Consider the following 8,772-nt stretch of genomic DNA (forward strand, 5'->3'; position numbering starts at 1 on the left):
TCTTTCAGTGCCAGTGATTGCTCATGTGTTTGATCTCATACAGTGGAATATTCAAATCATACCATAATCTTTTGGTGGAATTTTACCCTCACATGGGTCTCTCAGCTATTTCTTGCATTCAGTTAATGCAGAGACTAGGGTTGCCAGGTGTCCAGTTTTGAACCAGACAGTCCAGTATTTGAGCTTTCTGTTCGGGAAACAAATTGAGAAAATAGAAATGTCCAGTATTTTCTAAATAACATGTAATGCAGATTGTGATGGAATGTCAAGTGTGTCCGGTATTTTTGTTGAAACCATCTGGCAACCCTACCAGAGACTGTTACAGTAAATGTATAGGGTGCTGATAGGGCTTTTTTTGATCAAGGATCACTGAAAAAGCAGCAGTGCCAGGACTTAGCTTCGAGGCTTTGGACAGCGATCCACAATTAGAGGAGTCTACTGACGCAGGTACCTTGGCAGGGTCAGGACCTCTGCTTCTATGGCAGGTGCTGGTAACAGTCACAGCAGCTAATTTTTAGACTGGTGTGAATGGCATATGTGCTACCCAAACCTTTGAGGCCACCTTATGCGATGCTGCTACTTGGCTCAGTTATGGCCCACCAGCACGAGTAAGCACTGCACCATCAGGGCCTAAATTCAATAGCAAGATCCAAGGTCCAGTCAAGTTTAATTTAACTATGAGCAATTTCTGGTGTTTTTGCATGTATGACAACAGCTCTGTGTTCCTTTTATAACACAATCCAACAGCCACAAGAGTGTTCTCCCCGGCAACCAACAACCTCATGCAGAGCAGACACATTGACACCTGTCTGACAGAAATGTAGCGCTGAGCACAGAACTAGCAAACCTGAAGCCAGCAAGCAAGCCTGGGATTTGGGCTTCCCTTCGTTAGATCATGAATGTTTCATCTTAAGTCTTGCAAAGCATCCATATAGCAGGGCATCTAGACACAAGGATGATGAGCATTAGGTACAGCAGCTTCTATTCACACTCCCCCATGCTAGAAAACATGGGCTGGGCTCCAGGGAATTGGTTAGGCAATGAATTCCTTTCTTAAAAGAAGACAAACACCAAATTCTGGCAGAATAGGTCAGGCTTCATATACATGGCTGGTGCCCATCACCACTGTATCTACTGACATGGAATAGATTTCACTATTCACCCTCATGTCCATCCTAATTCTTTTACTGAACGGCTGGATCCCATTTGGAAGGCTTTGGTGTGCTTCTTCTTACTAGCAGTGGCACAGCATACACACTGGGCATAGCTAGGGCTGGGACTTTGAGAGTGGAGTGGCTGGAGCAGAACTTGCTAGCACCCTCCCCCTCGTACATTTATCTTCTTGACACCTACTTGTCACAGGGATCAGACACAGATAGACTATTAACCGCACCCAGGGTTGGAGAGAGCCCAAGCTGTCTGCTGGGCAAACCATGTGAATGATGAAGCTGCACTATGGTCCATTTCTAATCACCTGTGGAACTAGCATATGCTGCGTTGATGCTGTAGACTTCAATATCAGGCAGGAAGAGACAGGCAGAGCCCAGAGGTCTCTATGCCATTTAGCTTGTGCCTGTGGTCTAAAAAAAAACCAAGCGTGCCATCTGCTTTCCTTCGGTTTTAAGGAAAGATTTTGTTTGAAAGAAAAGCAGGCAACGAATGCAATGTCACTGGCAAACTCTCCCAAGAATGAAGGGCACTAGAGGAACAAGGAAGATTTATGGCACTGGGGCAACTGGGCTCTAAAACCCTCATTTTAGGGTTGTGGCTCTTGCCTCCTCCCTCAGGCCCAATGCAGAACCTGGTCCTTTAAAGTCACTAGAACTCCCACTGTCTTCCATGGGAGGCAAGTCTGATTCCAACACGCTGCAGCAATCCTCTCTGATAGGACTGAGGAGAAATAGTGGTCTCCGTTTTAGGCTACCATCCTGTTTCTGACTTGCACGGAGCAGACTGGAAATGGCTCTTGCCTGTGCTTTTCAAGAAAAGGAAGAGCCACTCTCCTTTGGAGTGGAAAGAGCAGCTGTGCAAACTAATAGCAGCCCTGTGCAGACAGACAGAGCAACACAAAGATTCTGGGCTGACAGACTAGTTCCCCGATAAGCTCAATAATGAAGACGCTTGTCATTTTGAGTCTGCATGGCAGAGTTCGAGGCTGAGCTTTCTCTGTCTGTGTAACACTTGTTTGGTTCAAATATGACTCCTGCTGCTCTGAACAGATTGTCACACTAATTAGCATCCTCTCTCTGTTCAAGTTGGACTGTTTATAATGAAAAAAATATGCACAGTTAAAGAAAAGCAGCTACCTTGGAGAATGAGTTTGTTTTAGAATTGGATCCTTGCAGCATCATAACCACCTTTCATAATTTCACTAACAAGTTGGCTTTGGAAGGTTTTATTTATGCCCCTTTAATGCTATCACAACTTATCTTGTGTGGACGGACAGATGGATGGATAGATGGACTGAGCCTTGATCAATGGATCTCATCTTCTCTGACACCGTGGGTGAGAAATAAAGCCAATCTTTGATCAACAAATCCGATTATAGATGCCACATAAAAATTCCCCCATCCGTGGGTGCACTACACTCTTTTCAGATCCTACGCTTTTCGTGTAATGTCTGGATAGGTTGACTCTCATGGCGTTTGAGAATCTATACAATAATTTGGCAGCAAACCAGTCTGTCCTGATTTCCAGGTCACTGGGAGATATGCCACATGACTTCACATTGGCCTTTAAGGTGTCTTTATAATGCTTTATGTTGACCACCCATAATGTGCTTTCTGTGAACAAGCTGGCTGTAGAAGACCATCTTCAGTATCCGTGTATCATCCATCCTCATAACGTGACAAGCAAAACTCTTTGGTCATAAGCATTGCTTCCATGTCCAGGTCACCACACAGCTTAAGGACCTCCGATTAGGAATTCTGTCCCGCCAACTCAATCTTCCTGAGGCAGCACATATGGAATTGATCATCTAATACAGGGGTGGGCAAATACCGGCACAGGCCAGATCCAGTCCAACAGGGTCCGACACCACCGCATTTACCTGTGCCTCCGCATTTACCTGTGCCTCCGCATTTACCTGTGCCTCCACAGGTATGAGGGATCAGAGCTCCCACTGGCCACAGATCGCCATTCCTGGCCAATGGGAGCTGCAATCACTCGCATCTGTGGAGGTGCAGGTAAATATAGCAGCAGCAGCCCACTGGCCCCGAGGCTAGCCCTGGTGAACCATCATCGTTTATTGCCTACCCCTGGTCTAATATCTAGTATCTACTATTGCTCATCTAAAGCATGGGTGTTTGGGAACTTTGACGCAGCAACCTGTTCTCAGCTTTCACCCCATTATTAAAATTGAAACAGTTAGCTCCGAGGTGCCTAGTATTTGGCTTTTAATAAAACAGATAATTTGTCTTCTCCATCATTAAGATCCTACAGAGCACAGGTTCAGCTTTACAATCTTTGCACAGATGGTCTAGTCACTGGCCCCAGAGCCTGCCCCACAGCTGACGGAAGTCAATAGAAAGATTCTTATTCACTTCAACAGCCTCTGGTTCCTGTCCACCACCTAGCAGAAACTGGCTTCACCTGCTCCATGCAGCCTTGGATATAAGAAAGGTCTGGGAATTCGCAATAAAGTCAAATGTCTCTTTTGCAATTGGCATGAATGTGTATCATTTAGAGAGGAATAGAGGGTTACCTAGCACATGCACAGTAAACACAGTCCTCCCTTGTTCCACTTTACGTCACTATAGTCTGTCACTGGAAGAATCTCAGTTTCCAGCCCTAACAGTACCCCACCTGTAAAGCCATAATCTTACACTTGCATGTCAAATCTGTAGAATGCCTGAAAGCTGCTCATAAAATCAGTCTCTGCTCTTGTATCACCATAATCCCATTTTTTGTAAAGTGGGTATAATTGAGTTTACACCAGCAATGCAGCTGGCAGAAATGTGACCCTCTAATTCAAGATACACTTCTGAGTCAGAGGAACTAGAAACTCTCAATATACAGGTGGGGAGAAGAGAGAGACAATAGATAGTTCAAACAATGCAAAGGAACAGGGCTGCATTCTTGTGCAGCAGCAAAATCAATGTAATCACAAATGACAACTTCTGAAAACCTTCTTTGGATTCATCCCTTGCAATTTTCTAGGCCAGCTTGAAAACAAAAGCTTTGGTCGTCCTCTTAAAATGCAGTGGCCTCAGGCATCCAAAAAAACGACATAACTCAGCTCGGAAAAATGCCTGTTCGCTTTCAGATTCTTCTAAGAGCTTCTCTTTATTATTCAGCGGGATTCAGACCAGCGTGAATTCTACCGATTAACCTTCCACTACGAAGATAGTTATGAAAAGCACCGATTTCGGATTATATTTTAACTACCTCATTACAACTTTATAGTTATGAGAAAATAGCTTGTTACTTGCTTGAAACATTTTTCCTTCTTTCCCCATAGTGTGTTTTATGAATTTATAAACCATTTGCTGTGACATTTTATCCTCATGCTAGCTCTCTTCAGCTCATTATTTCAGGTTTTTTTCCCCCAGCATGTACCACTTGCTAGATATTTCCATCATTCCTGCTCCTGGTTTCAAATCAAGCCAGCGTTTCAGACTAGCTTCCAATGCAATTGAAACCTGAACACATAGAGCCATACATTTTAATTCAGAAACACTGTACATTCCTTTTGTGTTTCTCCAAATAGCAAGATACAATCCCGCGCAGGAGGGGGACACAAGAGGAAACGACTAAGCAGAGGAAAAGTAATAGAGATGTATTCCTTTGGTATATATGGTCATGCCCATTCTCTTCCAGAATTTGATCTGAGGAAGTGGGTCTGGCCCACGAAAGCTCATCACCTAATAAACCATCTTGCTAGTCTTTAAAGTGCTGCATAGTCCTGTCTTTCGTTTAAGCAGGGGAAAGGAAGAGATGTGGATCTCTTTGACCATCTCCGACTTGCAAAACTAACATTTTGGAAAATTCTGCATTAGCTTTAGTGTATCAGGAGCTGCTGAGATTTGTATACCCTGAGGCCATTTCCTTTGACTCGACATAAAATACTAGGCCTGAAAGTCCCTGTTGCAGCCAGCTACTCACAACACAAATCATGGAAAGTTCTGCTGCTTTTATTTAATAATTTGATGCACGGGTAACTAAAATGTCTCTTGGTTGAGAATGCTTTCAACTTTTCTTTTTGGAGAGACACAGTATTATTTCACACACGCCACTCTATTGAGACACTTAACCCACCCCTTACAACCTCTAAGCAAAACATCCTTCCAAAATCACGGCTTTTTCTACAGGAAATGGTTCTTAAGGGACGCACCTTCTTTTGCTTTGCCATTCCTGTAAAATTCTTCCACAATGTTATCTTGACAGTCAACCTCAACATTCAGGCAATCTTTCATTCATAGCCCCCTGAGAACTAAATGAATAATACCTGCCTTACTATATGCACTCAGGTTCAAACAAGCCCAATTCTCCAGCTAAAAAAAATTAGTTTTAAAAACTTCTAGGACTATGAGGAATAATCTTTGTGAGAATCTTTGGAAGTGGGTGAGTTGTCAGAGATTCAAAACAGCTTTTTCTTCTTACATATCTTTCGTGCAACAGTGCCTAGGTTTTGGTCACACAACATGTGTGTCTTCTTCTACCCGCAGGAGCGGGAAGAGGAATCTCAGGTAAACAAAAGATGCAATACATTTTACATTGCTTTGAAGCTCCTTCTGCATTTGCGGTCTTTAGTTCATTTACATGAAACTTTTTCCTAAATAAAAATGAGAACCAACTCTTAAGAAACAGCAAAATGAGATGATACAAAAACCCAGCTCAACCTGCCCCCACCAAACCAGAAGTGACAGATCCTGAACCAACAATTTGACTACCTGAGATGGATTAGCCTAACTGGAATCTAAGATAGGGGAATATGGGCTAGATTTGAGGTATTTGCTTTAGCAAATGCAGGTCTGAGCCCAGGCCCTGTTCTCTCTCATTCAGAACTCTGGCATGCAGAGGTCTCCCATATCAGGTCCCTCCTGGACACCACATATTGACACAGGCTATTGATTAGCACGCTTATGGCCCTTACTCACAGAAGACAAGTCAATAATAACCTCTTTAATATGAAACAGGATGCATCCTGCCTCAGAATTGTCAAATGCAGCCTTAAAACCTTCCACCTTCTAAAGTTCAGGGGAGAGCTACAGATAGAACAGTGGCAACCCGTCAGCTCCAATTATTATATGTAAGAAAACTACCACTTAAAAGCAAACAAAAAAAGTGTTTTAACAATAACCGACAAAAGATTTATTTCCAGCCCCCATTGGCTACAAAGAAAGCACTTTTGTTCAGGTATGGTTCAAGCTGACATGGGATTTGATTAGTGCATTCAGTCAGCACAAAGCATCTTAAATAAGTTCCAACAAGCACAACAAAAATCTTAGCCTGAGAGAGTCCAGGGCTTCAATTTTACGAGTGCGATAAGATAACCTGTTATCATTTCACTACTACTTTTCCAAGCTGAACCCCCGATTGCAACAAGGGATAAAAATATTCTTTTGAACATAGCACAGAACCAGCAAATCCAGCCTCAAAAATACACGACAAAAAACACAAGACACACCTGGGTCAATATATTTCCATCAGTAAAGCGCTGAGACACAGAATGGTCTGTCATCCAATCAGAACAGGTTTATTGTTTCCCTCCAAGTGGATTAAGGTAGAAAAGGTTTTATCCCACACTCTGCGGGCAAAATCTGGGCCCCATTCAAGTCAATGGCTTCTTTGCCATTGACTTCAGTGGGGCCAGGATTTCACCCAGACAGTTTTTGGAAACACGAATGTTTCTCATCCTTCAGCCCACCGGGGTGGATGCCTCTGTCCTCTTTCCCCCTTGCTGTTCTCCCCACATCACCAGACAGATGAAGAACATTGTAAGCTCCAAACTCCCAAAGAACAGTTAAAAAGGAAGTGGGGGGAATTCTCATTGTCAACAAATCCATATTTTAAAAAACTCTCTCAAGAAGATTCTATGTATTTTTGCAAGAGGCAATGCAAACAGCCAAGAAAAAAAAAAAAAAAAAAAAAAGGAGGAGAGGGAGGAGACAAAAATTGTAAAAAGTTAAGAGAAAGAAGAAACCCCACACAGCATTCAAACATCGCACCTGCCACAAGATGGATAATCGCCTCTGAAAGCAGAGAAGTGCTTAAAACAAACACACTTTCAAAACAGACTTTCTTATTTAAAAAGGGGGGGTGGGGGCTTAATCAGTTTTTTAAAAGGGAAAGAAGAGGGATGCAAGGCGGGGAATTAGCGGGTGCATCGGGAGGCGCGTTGAGTTGCTAACCCTCACCCCTGCAAGGGCCGACACAGAGCAGAGGGGTCTGAGTTAGGAAAAAAAATCCCATGAAGCTTTTGTGGGAAAGACGTGGGGGGTGTTTTAAATTAATGACAAGAAAAAGACTCGGGGAGGGGGAAGCCGCCCAAGAAGAAGGAAGAAAAAATACTCACCGAGCAAGAAAATGTCAGAGGTAAAAATGTCAAAGAAGGAGAAGGGAGTGAGGAGGGGGAGGAGGAGGAGGAAAGAGGGAGAGCCTGCCCCGCGCACCGCACTGCCCAGCCACCGCGGCCCCGCAGCCAGCGCCCGGCCTCCGCTCTAGGGAGCCGCCAGGAGAACTGACAGCCGCAGCGCCCGGCCGGGCAGCGGAGAGCCCTCCCCGCGGCCGTACCATTGCCGCAGCCAGGCGGGGGGGGAGACCTCCCCACCTCCTCTCCTGGGCTCAGCAGCGCAGCCTGCAGGGGTGTGGCTGGGCAGGGGGACGTGGCTTTAATAGGCCCCTCCGGGAGGGTCGGAATGCCCCGCATCTGGGAACGGGGAGGCGGCTTCCCCCCCCCGGCGGCTGATGGAACAGGCCGGCTCTAGCAAACAGGGGAGCGCGGGGCGGGGCTGGCAGCTACTCCGCGCTGGGCTGCGTCCCAGATGTGCCCAGATGTGCCCCCCCGCGTCCCAGATGTGCCCAGAGGTGCCCCCCCGCGGCCCAGATGTGCCAGGGCTGGGCTGAGCTGGCTCCTGGGGGGCCCGGGGCGCGCAGCTCGCCTGGATGTCGGGGGGCAGCGCACAGAGGAGCCCCCGGGGCCAGCCCGGCGTCCTACCGCACCCCGGTCACTGCCGGGTGCGGGGCACGATCCGGGAGCCCTACGCACGTGAGCAGCCCTCCCCGCACGGCAGCAGCGGAGCTGTAGCGGGGGGGGGTCCCGCTCCTTGAGGGGGGTCTGCGGGGTGCACAGAGTCCCGCGGGCTCCGCGCTGCAAACTTCACACACCGCAGTCAGTCACTGCGAGCGTGTCTGTCCCTCCGGGCAGCTGTGCGAGAGTCCGTCTGTCTGCAAGAACTGCCCCCAACCGTAAGAGCCAGGACACCCCATTGATCTCTTGGCTTAAGCCAAGGGAGGGGTTGGCTGTGCCAGGGACACAGGATGTGCCTGGAATGGGATTGCTTCGCCCCCAGACAGGAAAGAGACAGACTGGCCGGGCAGGTGAAAGGACTGGCTGGGGACCCTGCCCCCCTGTGGGTCTGCCCCAGCCCTCAGCCTCCCACTCCCATGCCCTTTAAGAAGGGCAGGGGAGTCTGAGGCTCACCCTTCATAGAGGATAATTGCTGATGGTTTCCATTAGGGAATTTAGGAAGCGAGCGACGGGAAAGTGCCCAGTTTGCTGCATTCCTCACTCCGGCTGGGGAACACAGGAACAGACCAACCTGGACCTGC

The 8,772-nt window shown here is 46.8% G+C and overlaps 1 protein-coding gene across 6 annotated transcripts in view; it reads right to left on the reverse strand.

Moving 5' to 3' along the window:
• Positions 1-7,757, reverse strand: part of RALY (RALY heterogeneous nuclear ribonucleoprotein) — a 220,611-nt gene extending 212,854 nt beyond the window's left edge. For 3 of the 6 annotated variants that reach the window (XM_075901521.2, XM_075901526.2, XM_075901522.2), the window contains exon 1: positions 7,517-7,688. The gene's annotated coding sequence lies outside the window, so the exon portion shown is untranslated. Of the gene's footprint in view, positions 1-7,516; positions 7,689-7,734 lie in introns of those variants that run through there. The other 3 variants (XM_075901523.2, XM_075901528.2, XM_089769634.1) reach the window with 2 other exon arrangements.
• Between the last annotated feature and the right edge of the window lie 1,015 nt (positions 7,758-8,772).

This window comes from Pelodiscus sinensis, chromosome 17 (assembly GCF_052426305.1).
Source record: "Pelodiscus sinensis isolate ZL-2025 chromosome 17, ASM5242630v1, whole genome shotgun sequence".
In the NCBI taxonomy this organism is placed as follows: domain Eukaryota; kingdom Metazoa; phylum Chordata; order Testudines; family Trionychidae; genus Pelodiscus; species Pelodiscus sinensis.